The sequence below is a fragment of the Mesoplodon bidens genome, assembly GCF_964165515.1.
Source record: "Mesoplodon bidens genome assembly, chromosome: 7".
NCBI classification, from domain to species: domain Eukaryota; kingdom Metazoa; phylum Chordata; class Mammalia; order Artiodactyla; family Ziphiidae; genus Mesoplodon; species Mesoplodon bidens.
The window spans coordinates 37,875,964-37,902,576 of NC_138164.1; the positions used below are offsets into that span (position 1 = coordinate 37,875,964).

A 26,613-nucleotide genomic window follows, 5' to 3' on the forward strand; every position below is an offset into this window, starting at 1 on the left:
ATGAGCTCCATGAAGGGAAAAAAAAAAAGCTGAATGCATTCCAACTGATGCAGAAAGTTGCCCTGATTCCTGATGACTTTCTGGTTCCTGGTTTCTTTCCTTGGAAAGGCCCATTCCAATGCCTGCCCTTGGGTTCCACTAGGACTTTTTGTATCACTCAAGATTCTCTGGTTGCAACCAACAGAAATCTCCTGGGGCTAACTTAAACAGAAAAGGAGATTACTGAAGGGAAATGCGGAAGGTTAGAGAAACAAAGGGCAAGCAAAGCGGAGGAGTCTGGACAGGCAGGAGCCATCTTTTCTTCCCCGTAGATGTCCCCTTTTTTCTTCAGCCGGTTTGAGTTTCTGTTATTTGCAACCAAAATGGCATTTACTAAGACGCTCTGCACAGCCCCAACTGGTAGCTCTGAGAAGCTACCAGCGACCTTTCTTTCCCCTGACGTTGTACCAAGGGACAGCAAGGTACCTGCAGTCCCCCCCCCCAGAACTCCCAATCTTCTGATCCCCCAAGAAGCTAAAGCAAACAACTTCCTTCCGCCCTTGCCAATGGGGGCCCATTTGGATTTGTGACTTTGCAGATAAGGTGCCCTTCTCCAGCAACTTGGCAGAGCCAGCAGTGCCTGCAGTTGTGGAAACCGGGGTCATGAAGTGTCTACGGAAGAAAACAGATTCCCCTGGATCCGTGTTGCAAAGTGTGTTCCTGGTAAGTGGAGTGGTTTCCAATTTTTTAGGGTCTTAGGAATGAAAGCAATACACTAACAATGAGAGGAAACCCAAAATCTGCTAATGCATTTATTTTATTATTATTATTATTATTATTTTTAATTTATGGCTGCATTGGGTCTTCGTTGCTGCGCCCGGGCTTTCTCTAGTTGTTGTGAGCAGGGGCTACTCTTTGTTGCGTTGCGCGGGCTTCTCATTCCATGGCCTTCTCTTGTTGCGGAGCACAGGCTCTAGGCATGGAGGCTTCAGTAGTTGTGGCTCGCAGGCTCAAGAACGCAGGCTCAGTAGTTGTGGCGCACGGGCTTAGTTGCTCCGCGGCATGTGGGATCTTCCTGGACTAGGGCTCGAGCCTGTGTCCCCTGCATTGGCAGGCGGATTCTTAACCACTGCACCACCAGGGAAGCCCCTCATTTACTCTTAATGCTTCCCCCTGTTGAGGACAAACAGGAGGAAAAAAGAAAGGGCAGGGCTTCCTTGGTGGCGCAGTGGTTGAGAGTCCGCCTGCCAGTGCAGGGCACACGGGTTCGTGCTCTGGTCCGGGAGGATCCCACATGCCACCGAGTGGCTGGGCTCGTGAGCCATGGCTGCTGAGCCTGTGCGTCCAGAGCCTGTGCTCCGCAGCAGTAGAGGCCGCAACCGTGAGAGACCCACGTACCGAAAAGAAAAGAAAAAAAAAAAGGGGGCAATAGCAAGGTTCCAAATGAGCTGAGAAATGACCTTCTAAAAGGGCTCTCAATCTGGCCTCTGGTAGATGTCTGTCAGGGTTTCTGCCCAGCCTAGACCTTCCTCAGGAGAGAAGACGTTTAGGGCTTACAGTGGGCTGCCTGGTGGCCCCAAAGATCTCAGGCTCTAATCCCTGGGACCTGAGAATGTTACCTTACAAGGTAAAGTTTTGCGGATATAAGGATTTTGAGTTGAGACTATCCTCGCCCTAAGTGCCATCTGTAAGTGTACTTATAAGTGAGAGACAGGAGGAGATTATATACAAAGAAGAGGCGGAGGCAGTGACCACAGAGGCAGGACTAGAGTGCTGCACCTACAAGTCAAGGGATGCCAGCAGCTTCTGTGGTTAGAGTCTTTTGAACTCCTTGGCTTTTCAGCTAGGCTGTAAGATTTGAATCCGCAAATGCCCCAAGAAGAAAAGCTGCACCAAATGTCAAGCTTGCGTCTGTGTTTCCCTTCTCTCCAGAACTTGGCCCACATGTCTTGGTGTCTCTCTAACATTCAGATGCCAGCGAACAGATGTTTTCTTACTTTATCCAGGTTTTCTAAAATTTCTTTAGACTTCACCTGATCTTATGTTATTACTGAACTACCATCTCAATTACCTCTAGGAAGAAAATTTACAATTTTTAGAGAAAATGGAACCCTGGTACAGTGTTGGTAGGAATGTAAACTGGCACAGCCACTGTGGAAAACAGTATGGAGGGTTCTCAGAAAACTAAAAATAGAACTACCATATGACCTCGAAACTCAACTCTTGGGTATAAATCCGAAAAAAACAAAAACACGTGTTTTCAAAAACATGTATTTGAAAAGATACATGCACCCCAATGTTCAGAGCATCATTATTTGCAATTACCAAGATATGGAAGCAACCTAAGTGTCATCAAGAGATGAATGGATAGGGGCTTCCCTGGTGGCGCAGTGCTTGAGAGTCCGCCTTCCGATGCAGGGGACACGGGTTCGGGCCCCGGTCCGGGAAGATCCCACATGCCGCAGAGCGGCTCTGCCCGTGAGCCATGGCCACTGAGCCTGCGCGTCCGAAGCCTGTGCTCCGCAACGGGAGAGGCCACAACTGTGAGAGGCCCGCGTACCGCAAAAAAAACACACAAAATCCCCAAAACTAAACTAAAAAACACCCCGTGGGTAGTCAGAGGAGTGGACCGTCACAGCTCATCCTCCTGTGCCGTGTGCCAGGCATGATCTGAGCACTTGTACACATGCTAACTTATTAAAATACTTCTAACAATCCTATCAAGTTGGGACTACCATCACCCCGCGTGCAGACTGAACAAAAGGAAACAGAATATGGTATCCTCCTTGTGTTCACAAAGCCCGTTAACTGGCAGAGGCAGGACTTGAAGGCCACAGTCCTGCTCCCGAGTCCATGCCATGCTTTACAGCCTCCAACTTCTCAAACTCATTCCTAAAGCCACCTGGGAAGGAGGAACCAGGCAACTAAAGACTGGGTTTGAATCAGACTCCACGTCTGACCAGCCACGTGATCCCGAGCAGGGGGCCTCGCCTCTCTGAGTCTCAACCTGGCTCCCTTACAAAATGGGCACATTAATGGGAATGTCAGCCTTCAGCAACGCTGTGACGAGTATCAGTGTAGCATGTGTGAACGGGCTTTGTAAACTCTGGAGTGTTCTGTGAGGTATAAACTACCCTCTATTCTCATTAGAGGGAATTCATTTCATAACCTGCTCCCGGCTCTTGAACTTTGCTGTGCATCCAGTCAGTGCTGGATGATCTGGAACCAACAGCTGGTCTATTTATGGCTGAAAACCCACAGGTCATAGGAAGACAGCAGCACCCGAGCCCCTGGGTGGCCACAAAGATAAGGTCCGTGTCTCGAGGACCGATAACATGGTGGTCACTGAAGGAACAGGCCCCCTCCTGCCCCTTCCACTAGTGACAACTGAAAACCTTGATTTCCCCAACACCCCGATCCAAGATCAACCCGACTCTGCCCAATGTTGGAGAAGTACCGGCGTGTCCTGCAGGCCTGGCTGGCCCCCTCTGACTGTGTGTTGCCTCTTTCCACAGATCAGTGCCCTACAGCAAGGCTACAACCAGGTGCTGTGCCAGACCCTGTCTGAGAGAAACTTAGAAATCACCTCCCTGAAGCACGAGGCCGAGAACTTAAGGAGGGAGGCCGCCATCACGTCAGGTGAGGCCCTTCTGCATTCAGGCCCCAGAGCTTCTGCCCTCCCCCTGCAGACATCACCAGTCAACCAGCACACCTGTGCCCTTGACCTGGGTGCAGCCTCAGGGATCACCCGTGTCGGTGCATTAGAGTTCTCCCTCAGTGCAGGTTTCTTGCCGCCCAGTTCCGAGGGCAGGGCCTGGTAAATATTTGAGAGAATGGTATCTCTTGGCTACAAGGTCTCCTGAGCACTGGCCCCACCAGGGAGAACACAGGTCGCCTTGTGGCTTGGGTGGTTCCACAAAGCAGCCTGAGTGCAAACTAGAGCGTGGACAAACTGGGGTCACTCCTTTAAGGCACCCATGGTCTCACCCATTTCAGCCGAGTGCACTTGGGCCCAAAGGAAACCATTTTCTAATTTTATCAGAGGTGGTTGCCTGATAAAGGTCTTGGGTTGGGAGAGGGGCAGCCAACGCACAGCTGTAGCTGAGCTTTGATTCCCTGGATTCCTTCATTGCTTCCACATGTTTCTTGAGCTCCTACTAGGTGTCAGGCCCCGTTCCAGGCTCCGGGGAGGGAGAGCCAAGCAAGACAGTCAGATTCCTGTACTCACAGATTCGGGAGGGGGTGACAGACAATAAAAGTAAACGGATGAATAAACAAGCCCACTTCAGAGAGCAGTGGTGCTGTGGAGAAAATAAACTGTGTGTCGTGGTGGCCAGCGCTTCAAGGGGGAAGGCCAAGGGGGACCAGCTTAGTGGGTGTGCAACCATAGAACTCAGGTGGGACTTGAACCCGTGGGCTGTGACTCGAACCCAGTCAGAACCAACTATCTTTTAATCGAGATCACGCATGTGGTCTCGGGACTTAATAAAGCTCAGGTTCTTTATGTCTCATGCAGAAAGAATTCAGTGAGAGACAAAGTAAGAAGTGGATTTCTTTAGAGAGAAACACACTCCACAGACAGAGTGTGGGCCATCTCATAAGGCTAGAGGCCCCTAAATATGGGGTGGTTAGTTTTTATGGGGTGGGTAATTTTATTGGCTAATGAGTGGGAGGATTGTGACAACTCTAATATTTTGGGGAAGGGGCGGGGATTTCCAGGATTTGGGCCACAACCCACTTTTTTTTTTTTTCCTGTACACAGGCCTCTCGCTGCTGTGGCCTCTCCCGTTGCGGAGCTCTGGCTCCGGACGCACAGGCTCAGTGGCCATGGCTCACGGGCCCAGCCGTTCCGCGGCATGTGGGATCTTCCCGGACAGGGGCACGAACCCGTGTCCCCTGCATCGGCAGGCGGACTCTCAACCACCGCGCCACTAGGGAAGCCCCACCACCCACTTTTTGACATTTATGGTCAGCCTCGGAACTGTCCTGGTACTGGTGGGTGTGTCATTTCGCTCATGTATTACAATGAGTCTGTAATGAGGCTCCAGTCCCCCTGGAAGTCGAATCTTACGCCCCCTTGGACCTAGCTGATTCTAACCAGTTTATGTTGTATCATCCACGGCTATGTCCTTCTTTTAGAGAGGACCTGTTTCACGTGGGCAAGGACAAGCCAAGGGCAAGAGAGGCTGCATGGAGTGAACAGGGGATTGTGGGGCTGGGCAGGGTCGGGGGGTCTGGGTTTTTATTCCAAGGGTGTTGGGAATCCAGTGGAGGTTTTTAAGCAGAAACTGACATGCCTAGAGACCTGAAGAGGATGGGACCACTCACAGACGAGGGGAGGGAGAGAAGCAGGTGACAGGGAGGAGGCAGTGAGCCTCGGAGGGGCACATCACTCTGAAAGCAGTCGGCGCGTAACAGGAAACATGCCCACAGCTGTAGAAGCCAGACATAGCATTGAGTCGCACGTGAATCCCCATCTCTCTATGAATCTGTGCTTTTCTTCTGCCTCACTCTGCAACTTAATCACACCCAGCCCCACCCCCTGCTGCCCCCAGGTCTCTGCTTATGCTCCTCCCTCACTTGGGATGTCCTCAGATATTTTCTGAGCACCTCCCCCAGGCTAGGTGCTGTTCTGGGCACCAGGAACGTAAGGATGAACTCGCTGGTCCTCACCTTCCTCCCGTATGTCGGCCAGTGAAACCTCATCCAAGCATCAAGCCTGTCTCAGATCCCACCTTCTCTGATCAGGGAGTTGGACAGTCCTGGGTTGGGATAACGCTTGAGATGGGCTGGACCCACTCAAAGTGTGGCAAGCCCCAGAGGGATTTCCAAGTAACTGAACTGTGTCCTGGAGGCAAAGCTCATTTTTAAAATGAAATTCTGGAGCATTTTGTGCTTTATTTCATAGACATTCTTGATTGATACCTACCACTAAAACTGGGCCTGATGTTCTTTCAAGAAAAGAACCGTAGGAGATAACCCAATACCACTGCATTTATGCACCCTTCTTCCCACTTTTATTCAAAATGATACTACAATGCAAGAGGGAAGAGATATGGGGAGATATGTATATGCATAACTGATGCACTTGGTTATAAAGCAGAAACTAACACACCATTGTAAAGCAATTATACTCCAATAAAGATGTTAAAAAAAATGATGCTACAGTAATGGAGTAGTTATCTATTGCTGCATAACAAGTTACCCCAAAATGTAATGGATAAAACCCCAACCAATATTTATTATCTCTCCCAGTTTCTGTAGTTCAGGAATTTGAGCGGGGGGTGACTTAGTTCTCATGAGTTGCAGTCAAGATGTTGGCTGGGGCATCAGTCATGTCATCTAAAGCCTCGGGGGGAGCCGGAGGATCCCCCTTCCGAATGGCTGCTCATGTGGCTATTGGCTGGAGGCCTTATTCCCTCAGCCCACATGCTTCTCTCTTGGGCTGCTTGAGTGTCCTCACAACACAGCAGTTGGCTTCCCCCAGAGTGAGTGATTCAAGAGGGAGCAAAGAGGAGGCCACAGTGTCTTTTATGACTCAGCCTGAGAGGAAACAGTCCGTCATTTCCACAGTATCATATTGGTTACCCATGGCAGCCCTATTCAGGGTGGGAGGGGCTACACAGGGCATGAATTCTAGGCGGCAGGGATCATTGGGGCCATTTTGGGAGCTGGCTGCCGAGAAAAATAATAGGCGCCATGGAACAAACATAATTTAGCCACTTCTTGTTCTTGGGACATACCGTCTCATTTGACCCTTACAATAAATCTGTGTGGGACAGACAGTGGGAGGTGAAATAGCTTGTCCAAGACCATGAAGCTAATAAGTGGTAGAGAGGGGTCCAAACTCAGAGGACTGTGAAACCAACCACCCCATCAATAGCGTCCAGCAGTGCCCTCTGCAACACGCCCGTCTCCTGGCCTCTGGAGAAGAATTCCTAGACCTTCCCTGTGCTGGGACTTTGTTCCCCAGGCCCATGGTGTGGCCTCTCCTCCCAGCTTTGCCTGGCCTGTGCCCACAAGGGGCCCCCACAGGTTTCTCCTCTCGCTGGTGCTGACTGCCCCTCATTCTCACTGAAGCCTCAAACCCTGTTCCGTGGACTTTGCTCTCATTCCCATTCCTGCTCTGGGACCCTTGGAAAAAGCCTCCCCAGTTCTAGGCGGGCACCGGTGGTGGCCCAGGCTTGGAAGGTCTTGTCCAAACGTTGCCTGACAGCCATGGTGTTGCCAATAATCCTTCCTGCCTCTTTCACCTCCATGAGTCTTTTGGTTTGGCTTGGTTTGGTTCTTTTACAGAGATGGTGTCATCTTTGCAAAGAGACGTGTTAGTAAAGGATGGTCAAGTTCAACAACTACAACAGGAGGTGAATCAACTGAAAAGTGAGAACAAAGAAAAGGATCACCAGCTCGAAGCCCTCAGCTCCAGAGTGAGTGTCGGGTCATCAGCAAATTGTAGCTGCAAAAAGCAGACACAGTGGAGTCACATGACACACGGTGGTGAGATGAGGCCAGTGCCCAAGGACACAGGGAGGGTAGCTGCTGGGCAGGTGGCCAACTTCTCTGAAGCCTTTCAAAGGACAGTGTGTATGTGGCTCAGAAGAAGCATAATATATTTTCAAATCCAGCAAACATTTTCTAACCCCTATTATAAATGAGTTTGTTTAATCCCAGCAACAAACACACCTATGAGCATATACTGCCATTGCAAAGTTTAATATTAAGCAGAATACGATCTCTCTGTGAGCAAGGATGACCACACGGCTGCATCGTGGTCCCAGCACCACTGGTTCTCATAATTGTCTTCAAAGCAGAACGTTTGAAGATCCAGATGCAAACACGCAGACTCTCATTTCTTCCTTAGACTTTAGTGTGTAGAATGCCTCTATGGAAGATGAACGTGGTAGGCAAGCAAAGAGCTTTTTACATGTAACTTTGACTATTTGCAAATGTTGCCTTCAATGCTAACTTTAGAATCCTGACTCTATAGGATAAGATTTCTCAGTATTTGCATGATGTGCCTGTTTCTGTGAGTCAAGGTAAAACGTCAAAGCTTTCATCTCAGGTGGCAACTCAGAGATTCCCAGAGGCTACCCGATAGCTAGGTCTGCATGGGGGTGGGATGAGAACAGAACTTGAGGTTCCAAGGAAAAGGCACAGTAGGTAATACCTGGTACGTAGTACCATACCCAGTTTGGAGCTGGTGAAAGGCACTGCATGAGCTTTGGGATCAGACAGACCAGGGTCCAATCCCAGAGCTTTCTCTTATTGTAAATTATTTGGCCTCCATTTCCCCATCTGTGAAATGGGGATGACAAAATCGTTTTCTGAGAAGTGGGAGGCTGGTTTTAGTTGTGCTCTTCTGCCTCTGCCCTGGGTTGGCTGCCTGGCCAAGCCCTCTGCATTCGTTTCTCCCAAGCAGAGTGTCTTCCCAGGCATGTGCTATAGCTGTTTAATGTGGGGTGTGTGTGTGTGTGTGTGTGTGTGTGTGTGTGTGTGTGTGTGTTGGGTACGGGAAGGGGATGCAGAGGTGGTGCTAAGTAGAAGGAATCTGCAAAGACAGCACCTGCTTGGCTCTTCTACCTCCTGAAGTGCATTTGGATGATTTATGTCCCCGTTTCCCCTTCCTTGTTGACCTCGGAATGAGGTCCCTTCTCCTCTAGACTGTGCTGGCCAGTAGCACAAGGGCTCGTCACCACCAAGGGTACTGCTCTTGTGAACATTTGAGATGCCTTTTTTTTTTAATGACATACATCATGTGTGTTAATTTTAGAAAAATAAGTAGATGACATTGAGAAGAAAAAATAAAAAGAGAGGAGAGGAAATGCTACCTTGAGAAATCAGTGTTAATATTTTCATGTATGTTCTTCCAGTCTTATTTCTATATATTGCCTAGAAATCAATCAATCAATCATTTGTTTTTTTTTTTTTTTTTTTGCTGTACGTGGGCCTCTCACTGTTGTGGCCTCTCCCATTGCGGAGCACAGGCTCCGGCTGTGCAGGCTCAGTGGCCATGGCTCACGGGCCCAGCCGCTCCGCGGCATGTGGGATCTTCCCAGACCGGGGCACGAACCCGTGTCCCCTGCATCGGCAGGCGGACTCTCAACCACTGCGCCACCAGGGAAGCCCAATCAATCATTTTATAGTGAATTTATTCTATGCACCTTTTTAAAATTTTTAAATACTTACTATTTTCCCATGCTAATAAATCAGCGCTCTTATCATTCGTCTTAAAAGCTACATACTTTCTCCTGGATGTACCCAGTGTTATAAAGTGGTCTGCTGTTCTAAACAACACTTGGGTTGTTTCCTCATTTTATTTTTATTCCACAGTTACTGACAATTCTGTGAAGAGCATCCTTGAAACTACAGATTTACTTATTTCTCCAGTCATTGTCCTTAAGGTACATTCCAAAAGTGGGAATTGCTGGGTCAAAAGAAGGCACATCCATCCTTATGCACTTAATGCCTGTTGCAGAGACGCCCTCGGGCAAGACAGCTCCGTTTACCCCTCCACACCAGTCGGGGCAGTTGTGTCTTTGAGACTCAACCTGCACAAAAGCCCTAAGATGGACCCCAGCTCTCTGGCTCGGCCCCCTGCACCCTCACCGGTCACAGCGTGAAAACATCCCAATTCCTTCACCCTAAGTACCCAGACTCTACAAAGCTGGATGTCCCCTGCAGTGAAGTTTGCTGGCTTTTGAAGAGGAATTTAGGCGCTCTATTCCTCAGAACTCATGAGAGGGTGAACTGGGAATGACTGCAGGATCCCATGCTCCCATCACACAAATGGTCTCGCCTCTCAGAATTCAGAGGTGTGATTGGGTTATACAGCAGGAAACACTCCTGGGCGTGAACACAGGTACTTGGGACCCCCAGCCAAGCCCCCGTGGCCTTGTCAATTTTATGCACAGTGCTCAGTGCTGAAAGAAGAGTTACAGAAGGAAGATGCCCAGAAGGAGAACTGGGAAGCCCAAGAGAAAGAGTTAAAACTCTGCAAAACCGTGCGTTGAACCTCCTGACCCCTAGGTGTCCACTGAAAGCCTAGATTATGGCCTTGAGGGTTTTGGACGGGTTCCATGGCCCATTAGCTAGCACAAGCTCTGGGGCTTTCTGGGTGTTTGTCTGTTAATGTAGTCTCCTAATGCTTTGATTTGCTAGCCTCAAAGAGATGGGTGAAAAGACCATGTAAACACACTCTCCCCAGATTTTCTGGGCAGTTGGCTCAAGGTCCCTCATCAGGTTTCCCCTGGGGAAAGGGACGGGAGGTGGCCACCATATGCTGCTAGAAATTCACCGTGGTCCCTACCCCTGGACTTGTGATGCCCAGACTTTCATGATCCACTGTCACAAGTTTTATCACAGCCCTGAGCACTGTTATTAACACAACTCTTCTTGAAGTATTTTTGCTTAAATACATTCAATTTTACAACAATTCATAAAAACAAAATAAAAAGCAAATGTATCACTGGCCTTCTATGGAAGGTGAACATAAAAATCAATACAGTGAAAAGATGACCACTCAATGTAAATATTCACCCCCTGTACAGGCCCGAACCCTCGTGCACATCACCAGGCATACGTTTTCCATCCGTTGGGAAGGACGGTGCCTGGGACGGGGGCAGGAGACGTGTGTTCTTCTCTCTGTCAGGAGCACACTTCTCTGCCTCAAATGAGATAAAAATGTCATTGTTCTTTTCTTCCAAACTGTGCCCATTGTGTCTTCCAAACAGCCCTTATTTAGATTGAACTCAAAAATGTGCCCCAAGGAAAGAGACTCTAATGAGTGGATAGGTATCTTGTACTGTTTAATCCAGGATCCATGCTGATCTTCAAAAGAAACTCAAATTTTCCCTCACCCAGCCCTTTCATTGCATCCGTTGAAAGAAAGTCTACTTTGCCTCAAAGATGTGGAATTGTACCCCAAGGGAAGGAATGAAGCGAATCCCAGACTAGGTTTCTGCCTTAATGAACCGGATGAAATGAGTTCTGAAGTTGACTTCCCTGTTGTTGGAACTCTTTCAGCAAATCCATGACATGGAAAAAGAAATGAGGAAGCTCAGGGTGGAGCTGAAAAGGAGCAGTACCGAGCAGAGCCTGATCTCTATGACGCTGCGGGAAAAGAGCAAGGTATGGCAGGGACAGGTCGGCCTGGGAACCACTCTGGGGCCAGCACTCCACCTGCATCATCTCTGTTCATCCTCACAATGACCCCATGTGGTCTATACTGGTATTAACCCCACTTTACAGTCGGGAAAACTGAGGCTCACAGAGGTGAAGGAAGTTATCCAAGTTCACTTGCATAAAGTAGTTGTGGCAGAACTTGAATCCAGGTCTGCCTGACTCCAAAGCTCCTGTGTGTAACCACAACCCTAGACTGCCTTCAGATATTAATTGTGAAATTATCTAAGAAAGAATTGATCCATTAAATCAAGTTTGCCAATGATGTTGTTCCAACTTAAATTCTCATATTGATTTTTTTTTGTCTTTTTGTTCCATCATTGAGAATGTTTTTAAAAATCTCAACATGTTTGTCATTTGTGTGTTTCTTCTTTTAATATGAACGATTTTTGCTTTATATATTTTGAGGCTGTGTTACTAGGTGCATATAAATTTAGAATCCTAATACTTCCTGTAGAGCAAAACTTTAGATCATCATGAAATGTCCCTTTTCATCTCTAGTAGTGTTTGTCCCTTAACGTCTCCTTTGTCATTTAGCTTCATCACTGGCTTTCTGTTGGTTAGAGTTTTCATACCATATCTTTTTCATATGTTCTCTGTCAATTTTTGTCTTAAGGTTTAGACATATGCCTTCAAATAGCGTATCATTTTTACAAAATCCAGTTTGACAATCTTTGACTTTTAGTCCATTTATATTATGTAATTACTCGTGTACTGGGGTTTAAATCTACCTTCTTGCTCAATACCAGTTGTACCATCTGTGCTATGTTCCTTTTTCTCTCCTTTCTTGCCTCCTTCTGAGTGGATGGTTTTCTCTTATTCCACTTTCGCCCTCTATTAGCTTGGAAATATTTCACTTTTTTACTATTCTTTTAGTAATAGTAAGACAATAGCATTCATCCTTGACTCACCAAAATCACACATTAATTAAGTTTTTCACTCTTCTACTATTCTCTTAGTAGTCATCCTGAAGACTATAATATGCATTCTTTTTTTTTTTTTTTTTTTTTTTGCGGTACGTGGGCCTCTCACTGTTGTGGCCTCTCCCGTTGTGGAGCACAGGCTCCGGACGCTCAGGCTCAGTGGCCATAGCCCACGGGCCCAGCCGTTCCGCGGCATGTGGGATCCTCCCGGACCGGAACACGAACCCATGTCCCCTGCATCGGCAGGCGGACTCTCAACTACTGCGCCACCAGGGAAGCCCTATCCTGTGGTTTTTAAGTATCCCTGCACACTCTGCCTGTCTCTAGAGTATTAAGTCCAGTTGCGCTGTTTTTACCTCTTTGTTTATTGAGATTATTATTTACTTGCATTAAAATGTACCAATTTCAAAGGTACAGTTTGATTAATTTTGGTAATTGTATACCAGGTGTAACCACCACCACGACCCAGATATAGAAAAGTTACTTACCCTTTAAAAGTTTTCCATCCCAATTTGCCCCAATTCAGTTTTGAGACACTTTATTGAGTTTTACTGCTTTCTCTAACATCGACTCTTCGGGTGATTTAGGAAAGTCACTTTACCTCTCTGGATGTGTTTTTGCTTTTATAACATGAAAAATGCCAGAACAGATGTGTTACCAAGGGCCCTTGCAATACTTTCAGAAAATGAGGGGGTAGGGTAAGGGCGGGGATCTCAGCCTTGCGTCCTCATTCTTCACACAGCACACGCATGTGGCAGATCCTAGTGGGAAAAGCCTGTGGTCGCACCAGAGAGAATTAGGTTTCCATCTCCTCTCTTGCTAGTGTGTATGTAACCTTTTGTAAGCATCAGCTTTCTCATCTCCAATATCAGGCTTATTAACAAGGTCTGTTTGTTTACTCTTGTGAGGATGAATTGAGATGCACCGGCAGCCTTAAATGTTAGTTGGTATTTGTATTATGGCATAATAGAAAGGCACTGCATTCAACCATCTCAGTTACTACACGTTTATGCAGGCTGATTCTCACAGCCAAAACAGACGCACAAAGTACACCCACCCATTTACATACCTGGGGAAGCCCGAAGCCTCCCTTGCCTGCCTTCCTTACGGGGCTCAGAGAAAAGCTGCGCATGCGTGCGCGTGCTTCCAAAGCGCCTCGCTAGGGGGCGGAATGGGAAACAGGAAGTTCTAACGCCTGTCGTACAAGCGCGACGTAAAGCGGGTCTGCTTTATGGCACCCTGCTTCCGCCGTAAAGCGCCGTTGGCAATCCCGCGTGAGTGGGTTGACGAGACGACTGCCAGGTGAAAAACGCGGTGCTTGGAGGTTGGCTGACTTGACGTCTTCCCCATGGGCAAACGCGGGAGCCGGAGCCGGAGCCGGAGCCGGAGCCGGAGCCGGAGCCGGAGCCAGAGCCAGCTGCTCAACTCCCTAACTAAAAAGCAGAAGCATCATCTAAGGGATTTCGGCGAGGAGCATCCCTTCTATGACAGGTATGGAGAGGCAAGGCTGGGACCGGCGCTGCCGGCGTCCTTTCCCGGTGGGAGCCCGCGTGTCCCCGCGTTTGGTCCGCCGGTGCCCCGGGGGTAGTGACAGGGCAGCTCCCGCCGCGTGCCACGCTGCCCCGGCGCCGGCCTAGCTCGCCCGGGGATCCTGGCGGCTTCCCGCCTGAGGTGGGGTTCTTCGCCGGTCTTCCTACCCTTTGTTGAGCCTGTAGTTTTATGCTAGACGGCACGCCTCCTGTGTGGCGACTGGGCAGAGGTTTTATAAGCTTGTGTTCGTTTTCTATGTTTTTAAAGAATTGCTTGGGGGCTTCCCTGGTGGCGCAGTGGTTAAGAATCCGCCTGCCAAGGGAGGGGACAGGGGTTCGAGCCCTGGTCCGGGAAGATCCCACATGCCGCGGTGCAAGTAAGCCCGTGCGCCACAACTATTGAGCCTGCACTCTAGAGCCCGCGAGCCACAACTACTGAGCCAGGTTGGTGCAACTACTGATGCCCGCGAGCCTAGAGCCCCTGCTCCGCAACAAGAGAAGCCACCTGTCGCCGCAACTAGAGAAAGCCCGGGCGCAGCAACGAAGACCCATAGCAGGCAAAAATAAATGAATTAAATAAGTTAAAAAAAAAAAAAAAAGAATTGCTTGGGACCCTCGACATCACCTATCTATTCAATGACCATGAGGAAACTAATGTTTGGGTAGTTGTGGGTTCCTCTCTAAGTGTCCAGACTCTCAGTTATGATCTTAGTGCTCATCCCACCCCTTTGGGCTGCTTTATCAACAGTTAGAGGGATAGTCTACTTAAGAAATTTGCTAGAAAAGGTGAACCCCGAGGGCTTTTATTTGCCAAAATTTCCCATCTTTTGGATGAGAGCCTGTTACTGTGTGACTGTAGTATTTGTCATGTGGTCTTGTTAGACTTTTTCATTCGTCTCTTATTATCTATTTGGCATATCCTTCCAAAACCTGTCCAAATGCATATGGAGTTTTTACTTGACAATAGATATAATGTATTTATAACGGTATAGTCTGCCATGTTCATTTAAAGTTGTATCATTAGACTTTTCCTAATTGCTACCTACCAGTAGTTAAAGTTTAACATTGCCTGTTTCTTCTCAGGGTTTCCAGAAAGGAAACAAAACCACAGACTTGTCAACTGGTAATGCTTTATACCTTCTTTATGATAGTAGATTCTGGACTGTTACTTTTAAGATTATATATGGTACTAAAGTTTGGCTACATTTCCACTCTCTTTGATTTTAGATGTAAGCTATATTTTAGTAATATTGCTTAGTTTTAAGTGCAGATGTCTGTTAAAATGCCATTGTGATAACTAATGTAGTATAGAGTATGGAACTGTCCTGAGAGATTAGCCTGTTAGAACCTGTTAAGGAGGCTTACCAGAGGGCTCTTGGTGAATCCTAAGAGGGAATGTCATGTTTGCTTAACATAAAATAGAGTGCAAAATCATCAAAGGTCTTATTTCATTACCACAGACTCAGAAATAAAGTACTTTTTTGTTGTAAGTTTTCCTGTTGCTCCTTTAAAGGTGCCAAATGTCTGACACATAGGTTAGATCGCCTTATAACCTAAAGCTCCATGTGTTTAGTTTGCTGTCTTCCCATGTGGAACATGAGCAGTTCAAAGAAGAGGAAGCGCTTCTAGAATCATAGATAGATTAGCTGTTTGAAACAAATTTGGTGCTCGGTCTGGTTGAATAGATAGGATTGCATATTTGCAGAAAAGCTAGTTTTTATTTAGAAAAGTCTGAACTTGGTTCCACTGTGGGCCTGATGATAGTCGTGGGGTAGCAACAAGACCAGTATAATTTTTGTTTTTAAAATCCCCATTTTCCTTTTAGTCAGAGAGTTTATAGATACTTCAAGTTCTGAAAGTGAAGCATAGAGTGAACCAGAACAAGTTTCTGGTTACAACAGACTACTTGCCACATTAAAGGATGTCTCCAAGGAAGATGAGGAGGAGGAAGAGGAGGAAGACAGTGTTCTAGATGAGACAGAAATGAATCTTGAAGATGGCGATAGTGACGTCATTGTGGAGGAAGAGCTGGCAGTGGAGTCCACTGACATGCAGAAGAGTGAGTGTCTCTGATGTGGGTTTATCATCTTTGCAGGGACCACAGACAGATTGCCCCAGGGGCAGGGTGCCTTGTACCACAGAGCTGGGTGAAAGCACATGGATTCAAAGCAGAGATTCTTAACATTGTTGGGCTCTGTGATATCTTCAAGAATCTGATGAAAACACAGGACCCTGTGGCCATAAAAATGCAGAAATGACATTTTTGCTTACGATTTCCAGGATTTCATCAATCCTACTTCAAATTCCCCTGATTGGGAGGAAAGGGAACATAATTCTGTTTTTGTAATGGTCTCAATTTATGAAAGAGATTATTGTTCCTGCCTTAGAGGAACCAAGTTTAATGGAAGCTAGACATAAAATATACAAAACTTTTCAAGCATCAAATCTGAATGGAACCGATAAATATAAGGTGTTAAAGAGATGCAAAGTGGTCACATGCTGCCAGGGTAAACGAGGGGAGGCTTCAGAGAAGAGCTGGGACTGAAAGCTGAAAGGGACTCTGTCTCACTCAGACATCTAGGTGACTATTTTTTAAAAAATTATCATTAATTTATTTATTTCTGGCTGCATTGTGTCTTTGTTGCAGTGCGCCGGCTTCTCACTGTGGTGGCTTCTCTTGTTGTGGAGCATGGGCTCTAGGCACGTGGGCTTCGCTAGTTGTGGCACACGGGCTCAGTAGTTGTGGCTCACGGGCTCTAGAGCACAGGCTCTGTAGTTGTGGCGCACGGGCTTAGTTGCTCGGCGACATGTGGGATCTCCCCAGACTAGGGCTTGAAACCACGTCCCCTGCATTAGCAGGCGAATTCTTAACCACTGTGCCACCAGGGAAGTCCCCATAGGTGACTTTTTAATTTAACTTTAAAATCAACTTTATTGAAGTATGAATTACATTCAACAAGGTGTACCCATTTTAAGCGTGTAATTTGATAAGTTTTGACAAATGTGTATATCTATATTGTCATCGCCAAAGTCAAGATACAGAACACTTCCAATACCTGCAACAAGTTCCTTCTTATCCTTTTACAGTCAGTTTCCCAGGCCTGGCATCAGGCAACCACTGACATGCTTTCTTTCACTATGTATTAGTGTTTCCTTTTCTAGAAATTCATATGAATGGAAGCATACAATAAGTACCCTTTTGCACGTGGCTTCTTTGGCTCCTCATGTTGTGACTCATCCGTGTAGCTCATATTAGTAATTCATTTCTTTTTATTACTGGAATAATAGTCCATTGTCTGAATATATCTGGGTAACTTCTTATATTCTATTATCTTAATGCCTACTTGCCTTACTGTATTTTTTTCTATACTTTAAGGTGTCACACACCATTCTTAGTATTTTCATTCATCACTTGTACTCGGATAAAAAAATCGTTGCCTCAGACTTAGGGATTGTTTTAATTTTGTTGGTTTTCCAGTTTTCTTTCATGTTTTAGGTTTTTAAAAATGAAAAGTTTGGCTTTTTAAATTATAAAAGTAATATATATTTACTGTAAAAATTTAAGAGGGTAATACAGTTAACGTATATCTCCTCCACCGTGGGATGAACACCTTTAACATTTTATAGAACCTTCCAGACTACTTTTTTATGGATATATGAGTGAATATATATTTGTGTGTATGTGCATAATGGCCTCATACATTTCTGTAAGTTAGTTTTTTCTTTAATAATATAACGTGTGTAACTGTGGGTTACTGCCGCTAGAACCCTGGTGTCCAAACTCCCAGGCCAAATCTCCTTCTACTACATTACACTACCATGGGGAAGCTTAAAAAAGAAAGGGAAAGTATGAAGGGTGATTTTTCCATAAATTAAATCAACTTGAAAAGGTGCATTTGGAGAGTCAGAGAGTACTGATATTGTTAGAAAGAAGAAAGGTTTAAAAGCTGGTTAAATCTCATTCAAAAAAAATCCATATGTACCACATTGTAAAAAAGAGAAGGAAGACGGCGTTCATGATTACTGGGCTGGCAGGGTAGGGGACAGTTGCATGCTGGGGTTGGCTCTCGTACTGGCTCTTCCACTCTTCACACTTGTGCTCGGCCAGGGCCAGGGACCGCTGAGGGAGATCAGAGGAGAGGGTGGTGCCTTGGGGGTTCCAGGGAGTTGTGCAGCTGGCTCCCTTGCCACCCAGACTGCCCCAGGGTTCCCAGCCCCAAGGATTATGGAGCATCCCCACACCTGTTTGCTCTGCAGTTGCTGTTGTGCACGCATTTTCTCCTCCAGCACTTTCTGCAGTGTCTCCTTGGCCTTCTGCTCATAGCTGTTTTCCTGGTCTTCCATCCGTAATAGCAACTTATTCATTGCCCAAGAAGTGTATTTCTGTAAATTTGAGGCAATTCAACAAATACACATTGACCAACTGTGTGCTAAAGCCTGAGCAGGGATACAGAAATGAAAAGAAATTGGTCCTTGCCCACAGGGCAGAGATGTCCGTAATCTGGTAGACCTTCTTCCAGGCTGGAGGCAGGCAGGGAGAGTCCCTCAGGTGATGTGAGAGGTGAGTGGGGATAAAAAACTGCCCTGGGCATGCTGGGCCTCCTCCCCTAGGCCTTCCACAGGCATTTGAACTCCGACATTTCTAAACCTGCTCCTATCTCAGTGGCCAGCATCACCCCCCACCCAGTCTCCCAAACCCTAAACCAGGGAATCATCCTTGATTTCTCTCTCACCTTCTTCAAGGAATCAGTTCCTCATCAAGCTCTGTCAACTCAGCGTCTTTAACGGCTCCTTCGTTACCTGTATCCTCTATCCCTACCGCCACCTCCTTAGTTCAGACCCTAGTGACACTATTATATGGATTATATAGACTATGTGTTATCTTCATGCCTTGCCTCCCTCCAAACCCTTTTCAGTCCTGCAGCTAGAGGGTTCTTTCTAAAACTTAAATCTGATCCCATCACAACCTGCTTAAATCTCTCAGTGGTTCTCAGTGTTCTAAGAATCAGGTCCAAACTCCTTGGCATGGTTCCTACTTACAAGCCCAGACTTTCATCTCATGCTGCCTCCACGCAAGCTGAACTGCTTGTAGGTCCCCTAAGCACTGTGCTTTTCAGCCTCTGCCTTTGCCCATAAAGCTTCTTCTGCTTAGAGTATCGTGACCCACGCTTCTCACCTGGTTAACTTCTACCCATGTTCAAGATTCAGCCCTAGAATCATAAATTCTGATAAACTTAGCCAACCATACCTACCCCCCGACTCTTTATGGATTAGGCAGTTTTACTGGTGTTACATAGTATCTATATTTCTGATCTATTGACTCATCTGTCTCCTTTAAGGGATTGTAAACTCCTTTGAGGCAGGGAGCATTTTTATTTTTGTATTTTTTGTATTTTATTTATTTATTTATTTATTTATTTATTTTTATTAGTTTCTGCTTTATAACAAAGTGAATCAGTTACACATATACATCTGTTCCCACATCCCTTCCCTCATGCATCTCCCTCCCTCCCACCCTCCCCATCCCACCCCTCCAGGCGGTCACAAAGCACCGAGCTGATCTCCCTGTGCTCTGCAGCTGCTTCCCACTATCTATCTACCTTACATTTGGTAGTGTATATATGTCCATGCCTCTCTTTCGCTTTGTCACAGCTTACCCTTCCCCCTCCCCATATCCTCAAGTCCATTCTCAAGTAGGTTTGTGTCTTTATTCCCGTTTTACCCCTAGGTTCTTCATGACATTTTTTAAAAATTCCATATATATGTGTTAGCATACGGTATTTGTCTTTCTCTTTCTGACTTACTTCACACTGTATGACAGACTCTAGGTCTATCCACCTCATTACAAATAGCTCAGTTTCGTTTCTTTTTATGGCTGAGTAATATTCTGTTGTATATATGTGCCACATCTTCTTTATCCATTCATCCGATGATGGACACTTAGGTTATTTCCATCTCCGGGCTATTGTGAATAGAGCTGCAATGAACATTTTGGTACATGTCTCTTTTTGAATTATGGTTTTCTCAGGGTATATGCCTAGTAGTGGGATTGCTGGGTCATATGGTAGTTCTATTTGTAGTTTTTTAAGGAACCTCCATACTGTTCTCCATAGTGGCTGTACCAATTCACATTCCCACCAGCAGTGCAAGAGTGTTCCCTTTTCTCCACACCCTCTCCAGCATTTATTGTTTCTAGATTTCTTGATGATGGCCACTCTGACTGGTGTGAGATGATATCTCATTGTAGTTTTGATTTGCATTTCTCTAATGATTAATGATGTTGAGCATTCTTTCATGTGTTTGTTGGCAGTCTGTATATCTTCTTTGGAGAAATGCCTATTTAAGTCTTCTGCCCATTTTTGGATTGGGTTGTTTGTTTTTTTGCTATTGAGCTGCATGAGCTGTTTATAAATTTTGGAGATTAATCCTTTGTCAGTTGCTTCATTTGCAAATATTTTCTCCCATTCTGAGGGTTGTCTTTTGGTCTTGTTTATGGTTTCCTTTGCTGTGCAAAAGCTTTGAAGTTTCATTCGGTCCCATTTGTTTATCTTTGTTTTTATTTCCATTTCTCTAGGAGGTGGGTCCAAAAGGATCTTGCTGTGATTTATGTCATAGAGTGTTCTGCCTATGTTTTCCTCTAAGAGTTTGATAGTTTCTGGCCTTATATTTAGGTCTTTAATCCATTTTGAGCTTATTTTTGTGTATTGTATTAGGGAATGATCTAGTCTCATACTTCTACATGTCCCTGTCCAGTTTTCCCAGCACCACTTATTGAAGAGGCTTTCCTTTCTCCACTGTACATTCCTGCCTCCTTTATCAAAGATAAGTTGAGCATATGTGCGTGGGTTTATCTCTGGGCTTTCTATCCTGTTCCATTGATCTATCTTTCTGTTTTTGTGCCAGTACCACACTGTCTTGATTACTGTAGCTTTGTAGTATAGTCTGAAGAGGGAGCATTTTTAAAAAACTAAAATTATTTTTGTAGGCTTGGGGATCTGAACAATATTCAGTAAAGTCAAGTTTTAAAAATTAATACATTTGTATTTTTAGAATTTCTCCTGGCTTGAAGGTCAAAAAGACAAAGACACAAGAGCAGCTTTGCAAATTCACTGGGGGTCTTGCCTTTCCAGTGCTTTTCATTTTCACGCCCTGTGATTTTTGGGAAAGCAGGAGCCTTTTACTGTCGCTTCTGGGTTACCCAACTGGGTAAGAGATAGTCTAGATAATGCAGATTTAGAGTTCAATATCAAATCATTTCCATTTAGCTTTGGAGTCATCTGAAAATTTGGATTTAAATGTTGAGTGGGTCTTATGTTCTTGGAATTGTCATTAGAAACCAGATACAGGAGTTACTGGTTGAGATCATACATGGTTATGTCCAGGTTATTGGACTTAACCATGCTGGTCACTGACCAGCTTTATCCCCCATTGAAAACGAGTAGACTGGCATTCTGGATTATATGTCAGTCTCTTAGGAGCTTGGTTGGCATTACTGAAAAAATAAAAGTTGTGGATCCGCAAACCCATAGACTCTATAGGCTATGTTCCCCTGCAGAATTCTAACTACATGGCCACCTTATCTTCCTAACATCAAGTGGGAGCAGTCTGGCCGGTCCATCTCGTTCTCTTGATCTTGAGTCCTCTGCAAAAGACATCCCCCTTTTCTGCACCAGCACATACGTCACAGCCCTGAAGAAAGTGTAGACATCTGAGATACGTTAACAGTGGGGGAGGGCTGATATCCCGTGAACAGACACATAGATGCCTGTTAGACCTGGAAATTGAAAACCAGAGAGGCGGGGCCACACTGGTTTTGGCCCAGGCCACCAGCCACTGGTGTTCCCAGCAAAATGTTCCCAATGTGGGAGTTTGAGGAAGCAGGGAAAGGCAGGTGGTGTGAGTTTATTAGGACTTGAGGCCCTCAGCCTTGCACTGAGGCCAGCTGAACCCCCAGAGCGTGCTTCCTGCCCTCCTATGGGCTGCTACTCCTAAAGGTACTTGGTTTCAACAGTTATTTGTGCATCAGGTTAAAGACTGAAGGGAGAGGGAACTGCAAGCCTAAATTCTTCATATCATACGCCACCTCCCTTTCTCTTCTTATTATATAAGCAATTCATGTGAAAAACAAATAAGGCAAGCCAAACAAAACAAAATTACCTGAAATCTTGCTATCCAAAAGTTGCCATTAGTATTTTGGTGTATACGTGTTCCAGATTTTTCTTTATTTTTAACCCTTCATTAAGGCCATTGTAGTCTTGACAGATGATGCTGGCACAAGCACCTGAGATGAGACTCCTCTTTTTAAAATACTGTATTTGCATTTGGCTTAATTTGTCTCAGGCCCTGCCTTGCCTGGTCCCCAGCGTGGTGTTTTCTGCTGCAGTCTCTGTAAATTGGAGTTGGGGTGATGGGGCGGTCAGGCAGGGCTGTGTGTATCTGTGTCTGTATGAGGGAGGGCGGGCACACTTTCCAGTGTTTCTGGGCAACAATCAGGCACTCACTGTAGTTTCCTATCCCTCAGGCCTGGGCTGTGGAGACAGGGGAAGTACCAGGAAGGGGTGGACGACCCCGACCCAGCTAAATGGAAGGCCCAGCTCCGCTGTGCGCTCAACAAGAGCAGGGAATTCAACCTGATGTACGACGGCACCAAGGAGGTGCCCATGAACCCAGTGAAGATATATCAAGTGTGTGACATCCCCCAGCCCCAGGGCTCTATCATTAACCCAGGTGAGGCCCCAGCTGCTGGGGAGAAGGTGGACAGTGTGCCAGGTTCCGGGCTGGACCCTTAAAGCGATAGTCGACTTGAAAGTCGCCTCGCTTACAAAGTTGAAGACTGGTAAATAAAGCAAGAAATGCTGTCCCTAGAAAGAACCCAGAGAACAAAAGATATAAACTCAGCACAGTCTTCCTGCCCACCCAGTGGAACAGTAAAGCATTAGAAAGAAGAGGGGGTATTGAGTTCTATAAAAAATAACTTCTCTTGGGACTCAACACTGAGAACAGAGGCCAGGTAGTTTAGAAGAAGGAGGGCTTAAAACTTAGAAGGTCTGAGTTATAAACCTCGGTCTTTCTATTTCACTACTTGTGGGACATTGAATCAAGTCATTCAACATTTTGAGCCTCAGCTTCTTCCACTATAAAATCTGGGTTCTGATCTTTCCTGCGTATTTCAAAGGCTGTTCTAAGAATCAATTGCCATGACATTATGAAGGCTATTAAGTTCTCTTTATAAATGATGGGTAAGTGATCATTTAATTTGTATGGTATTTTTCCTAGGAGAATACCACCTGATCCCTATATTTACTCAATGTTGAGCCAGTTCCGACTAAGAGCCAGATAATTTAGACTTGACCTCCAGTGAATCTAGTGAGGCTCTGCCATGAGGGAAGGGTCTGTCTTCACAGTAAGCTTATAAAGGAGAGAAGCTGTGCTCCTTGGGTCCTTAGAAGGGATGCGAATGTGTAGAAAGGGGTTTAGAGTAGGAATTAAAAGGTTTCTAGGAGAAGGGAGTAGGGTCTGCAGCTCCTGGATAGGGGAGGGGATGAGAGCTTGCACTGGGGCTCCGTAGGAGGAGCTGGCAGTGGGCTGCAGGGATGACAGTGCAACGTGAGCGCCTCACTTTTGACCTTTGTGTGTGTGTGTGTGTGTTTCTCGGGTAGGATCCACTGGATCTGCTCCTTGGGATGAGAAAGATAATGGTGTGGATGAAGAAGATGAGGAAGGTGAGCTGGACCAGTCACAGCACCACGTTCCCATCCAGGACACCTTCCCCTTCCTGAACATCAATGGTGAGTGGGGTGGGGGGTGGGACCGAGGCATGGAGAGGATGTAAGGGGCTTTGATTTTGCAACCGTTGACACCATATCCACCATTGCACTGGGAGCAGCGACCAGGCCCTGGGGCCAGGCTGCCAGTCTGTTAGCAAGTAGGAGTCATAGGCAAAGGCACTCCGTAGGCATAGTTATCCCAGTGGGGTGGCTTCTAGGCAGAGAGAGCATCTTCTGAATCTTACGTGATAATTCAGAGAAATTAAAAAATTAAACTCGTTCTCCATCCCGCATACAAATACACAAGCTGTTACAAATTTTGCTGATTTCCTTCAGGCCAAGTGCAGGGAGCATTTTCGTGAATTGTAGGCAAACTCTTCTGCTATTTCCCTCGGTACAAATTTTCTGTCACTGCCTTAACAGCCTCTGCTAAGGCCGTATCATGGGAAACTTGTGGCTCTACAGCTCTTAATACTAGGCTCTGATACAATTTCTCTACTAGAGACTTTTATCTTTTTTAAATTTATTTATTTATTTATTTATTTATTGTGGTACGCGGGCCTCTCACTGTTGTGGCCTCTCCCATTGCGGAGCACAGGCTCCGGACGCGCAGGCTCGGCGGCCGTGGCTCACGGGCCCAGCCGCTCCGCGGCATGTGGGATCTTCCTGGACCGGGGCACGAACCCGTGTCCCCTGCATCGGCAGGCGGACTCTCAACCACTGCGCCACCAGGGAAGCCCTATCTTTTTTTAAAATTGACTTTTTGAATTCAGCTTCCCAGGAAAGATGCGTTTAGAGGTTGGAGGGTCCCTGTGAGACAGAGCAGGTACTGCACCTCCCATTGCACGTTCTGAGGACGCTCAACCACAAGGTGAACTGCTCTTCCACAGCATCTTCCCTTGAACTTTTCACTGACATGCTCCTAGTCATATGACTTGCATTCAGTTGAGTAGCTTTTCACTACTTTTCTAAGTTCCATCTGGCTGCTAGGGTCAAAGGAGATACTTTTGCCACCTAGAAAATTTAGTATATGAAGAGGATTCCTGTAGGATTTTGCAGTCCCCTTCCCTAGGTGATGCCCCTTCTTTTGAGAATCAGGAAATGACTCTTATCTGTCTACTTGCCCTCCTTCACTTGCCCTGTCATTTATAACCTTGCAACCAAGTGATGAGTAAAGACAACGATCATAGAGCTCTCTCAGGTTAATACTGCCACAGCTACATTCCCACTTGGTGCAATTTTAAGATTTGGACGTTTGGAAATGTGAGATCCTTTCCCAAATCTTTGGCTCACTCATTCTGTTATTCTCACCCCTTAAAAGGATGCAACCCATTTCCAGGATCATGATTTCCCTTTTTTTTTTTTTTTTTCATGTGTTTTTAAAGCTAATATTGTGTGTCCTTACGTTATGGGCCACCTTGGATCCTTTATGGAAACATGTGAACATATATTAAAAAATAAAAAAGTAAAATATGGCCCTACAGCCACACCGGGATTTCATTGCCCTGAGAGAGGAGTTGGGGTGCATCAGTGACTTCCACGAAGCCTATACTTTCAAACAGGCTCCGGGCCAGCCAGTTTCCGGCTTAAGCAAGGAGAATGTTCCAGCGGTAACCAACAAGGAGAACCTGGTGACGCCGGTCTCGACTGCATTCCTGGAGCCGACCCTGGGGAGCGACGGCTCTGCGGTCACGTTCGGGAAAACCCAAGAGGATCCCAAACCATTTTGCGTGGGCAGTGCCCCACCGAGTGTGGACGTCACCCCCACCTACACCAAAGACGGAGCTGACGAGGCAGGATCAACCGATGGCAAAGTTCTGAAACCGAAGCCATCTAAGCTGGCAAAGAGAATCGCAAACTCCGCTGGTTACGTGGGTGACCGGTTCAAGTGTGTCGCTACCGGACTGTACGCAGACTCCCGTCAGCTCAGTCGGGAGGAGCGGGCATTGCAGGTGAGCCCCCACCACCCGAATTTCAGGAGCCTGACCAGTTGTCAGGTTTTTTTAATGTGTGAAGAGGAGGGGGCCGGGGGTATGATAGGGCAGGACACTGGGCTGATTTGGTTAATGAAGCTTAGGATAATTTAAATGTTTGAAATGTGTCCAGTAAGGGGACGTAAGTGGATACTTTAAGTTATTCTGTAGATTTTAAGCGAACTCCACTCGAATGCTGATAACGGAAGTTTTAATTATTGCGAAGGATGTCTAAAAGACTGCATGACATTTACCTATCAATCGCTTTGATTTCTCTGCCGTTACTGTACGTTAACAAATATACCTAAAAGCGCTGCTTAGAATGCCTTACGTGATACTTGGTGGAGGTGTGTAGCGGCCGCATGTCTGTGAGATTCGTGCAATTTTTTTTTCCACCCAAAAAACAAACAAACAAACAAAACAAAAACACAAACCTTGCTTAATGGGATAGAGTATGTATTTAACTTGCTAGTGAATGATAGATGTTGTATAGGAATTTCCTTAAGATATTTTACTTTTAATTAAAACACAAATAAAGCCAAATTGTTTTGCAATGTTAAGAAAAAAATTGGTTTATGCTTATAAAAATGGCTGAAGTTATCTAAATGATCCATTGAGTGCCCATTTTAATTACATAGATGGAAGGATTACAAGAGGACAGTATTTTATGTCTACCCGCTGCTTACTGTGAGGTCAATTCTTCAAATTTTTATTACTAGAATCTTCCATAAACCTTTTGAGTTAAATTTCATTTCCAAATATACAAAGGGAAGTTTGTGGGCCATGGTCGTCTTTATTCACTGTGCATTTGTTTTCTTTTCTGTTGTGTTTTTGTTTCGCTTTCTTTGCGTTGTGTTTTTGTTTTGTTTTATTTACCTTCGAAAGAGAATGTCTGTCTGTATGCCACAGTGTATGTATGGCTATATATACACACCACATATATCTCTACATACGTATGGCTTTACGAATAAAGAGTGTGTGACTAGTTACACATAGACACTCTTACGTTTTATCGTTCAATTTTAAAATATCTCAGTTGTATCATAAATTGTGGTTGGTTTTGGGCAAACTTTTCTTTGAAGATACTTTCCTTTAAGGTAAGGGCAGTGAAATAGCTTTGGTGGTAAGGTGTGTCTTTTTTCCATCTCCGTTCTCTTTGTAGCGTGCAGTGATGCGCTTCTCAGAGTTGGAGATGAAAGAGCGAGAAGGTGGCCACCCCACGACCAAAGACTCCGAGGTGCGCAAATTCAGCCCCGCTGACTGG

At 45.9% G+C, this 26,613-nt stretch overlaps 1 long non-coding RNA gene and 1 pseudogene across 2 annotated transcripts in view; both read left to right on the forward strand.

Annotated features, from left to right (window-relative positions):
• Positions 1-26,613, forward strand: part of LOC308620762 (centrosomal protein of 78 kDa-like) — a 423,604-nt pseudogene that overhangs the window by 349,916 nt on the left and 47,075 nt on the right. The gene's annotated exons all lie outside the window — the stretch shown is intronic.
• Positions 13,397-16,915, forward strand: LOC308621168. Its single transcript, XR_014016424.1, has 3 exons — positions 13,397-13,571; positions 14,693-14,732; positions 15,435-16,915. It is a non-coding gene; the product is annotated as an uncharacterized lncRNA (long non-coding RNA).